Genomic DNA, 2,020 nt, shown 5'->3' on the forward strand with positions numbered 1-2,020 from the left:
TTTATGTGGTATTATATCCTTTCTGGAGCTTGACAGTCTCAGTCCCCATCTGCTTTCACTCTATGGAGAAAAAAAAGAGCAATACCACACTAGGCTACTAAAAAATCTGAAAATATATTTAGTTTTATCAATTCAACATTTTAAATGATAAATGATTTTTGCTTCTTATTCAGTTTAATTAATTAAAACGAGCTAAAGTAACCGAACAGTTCCATTGACTTCCATGGAAAATTAAAAAATACTATGGACGTCATTTGGGCCCATCAACTGTTTGGTTACCCATTTTCTTCAAAATATCTTCTTTGGTGTTCAGCAGAAGTTGACAGAACTTGTTGAGAGAACTTTATTCAAGTGTGCTATACTTCTTTTAAACTAAAAATATGAAAGTATACTTTCAGTCTATACTTTTTATGTACAGTACTTCTCAGAAATATACATAATCTACTTCTCAGATATATACTTGCACTTAAGTATATTTGACTTATACTGACAGAAAAGTCTAAATATATTTGGCATTACTTGTACTCAATCTTTTGATTGAGCCATCGAGATGTACTTAAAAGTATAATTAAGTATTCTAAGTATACTTGTCCTGTAGTACTTTTTTATTTGAGAAGCCTTAAATAGGCCTACCTTTTTCATATAGGCTAGTTTTGCATAGCCTACTGTCTTACATACTTTCATTGTTTAAAAATATTGATTTATAAAGAAAACAGATATATATGTTGCTAATTTTAAGTATTTTAAGTATTTTAAGTATTGACTTTAATTTTAAGTAAGTTTCCCTTTTTACCTTTGGGTTTTTTTGGGAGAGTTTTTATTTTCTTATGAGGGTTTAAGTCAGGGATTGTCGCTTTTTTCCTTGATATAAAGTGGGCCTGTTAAGCCCTTTCAGAGAAAAGTGAGTTGCCTCAAAATTAACTTGCAACTTGAACTTCAAATGTATTGTACTCCGTTCTCTCCTTCAGCATGACATGCCATGCTTAAGGAGGTGGAGGTGCACAATGCTGGTGGAGAATCTTGAGATTGAAGGGTACCAGTGTCTTTAAAAAAATTTAGATAAATTCAAAATATCATTGGCAGTAATCTGGGGCAGCAAGGGTTTTTTTTGTTTGTTTTTTGTACTTATTACTACAGCCATGGCCGGAGGTTTGCCCACTTTACCAAGCAGGGAATACAGATGGCCTGGGGAAGTCTGGACCCAATTATCCGCATCCCTAGGAAGAGGAAATATGATGAGGTCACCGTGGTACGAATTATGGCGACATTTTTACAGGCCCAAAAACTTGGTCTAAAGTAATCATCTTTCTTGTGCTTTACATGTAGTAGGCTATTATGTAATATGCATCTCACTCCCTTGTTTTAAAGGAACCTGTCCCCTTAAAACCATGCAAGGCGAAGGAGCCATGCAGAGTCGAGTCCTCTCGGGAGGGAATTGGCATTTTGCAGGCATGCATCTGTGAAGCACATCTATGAGCCATAGTTTAAACTCACTCACAGGATCACATATTTATATGTGCACTCCATGTAGACGTGCCAGCTTGCCACTTCTTACATACTGTACCTTAATCCAAGATGCAACAATAACTACATATATGGCAGGGGTCTTCAACCCTGATCCAGGGGACCCACTATCCTGCAGAGTTTAGCTCCAACCTTAATCAAACACCCCTGATCTCTTCAGGATTGCTTGAAAATCACAGGCAGGTGTGCTGAAGCGGGCTGGAACTAAATTTTGTGGAACAGCGGGTCCCCTGGAGCAGGGTTGAAGACCTCCAGTACATGCTGTTTGCAGGACACAAATGTGCAGGCTACAGAACATGCCAATTAAGAGGCATGATCACCCTTCACCCTTTACTGGTCGATGATGATGATGGAGACCCGTTATTGAGCCTACTGATTTTGTAGTGACTCATACTGCCTGAGGAAATTTTGTAGATGATCTTGATCCTTCTAGTGCTACAAGATGGTGATCCTGCAATTCGTACCCTTGCTCTCGCATGCACTTGTTTCTGCAGGA

At 37.9% G+C, this 2,020-nt stretch overlaps 1 long non-coding RNA gene across 1 annotated transcript; it reads left to right on the plus strand.

Annotated features, from left to right (window-relative positions):
- Positions 1-902: 902 nt before the first annotated feature.
- LOC143740682 (uncharacterized) lies at positions 903-1,589 on the plus strand. Its single transcript, XR_013204870.1, has 3 exons — positions 903-1,033; positions 1,138-1,249; positions 1,369-1,589. It is a non-coding gene; the product is annotated as an uncharacterized LOC143740682 (long non-coding RNA).
- Positions 1,590-2,020: the final 431 nt, after the last annotated feature.

The sequence above is a fragment of the Siphateles boraxobius genome, unplaced genomic scaffold, assembly GCF_051911475.1.
Source record: "Siphateles boraxobius isolate OS27281-9 unplaced genomic scaffold, OSU_SipBor_1 18, whole genome shotgun sequence".
Lineage (NCBI taxonomy): Eukaryota > Metazoa > Chordata > Actinopteri > Cypriniformes > Leuciscidae > Siphateles > Siphateles boraxobius.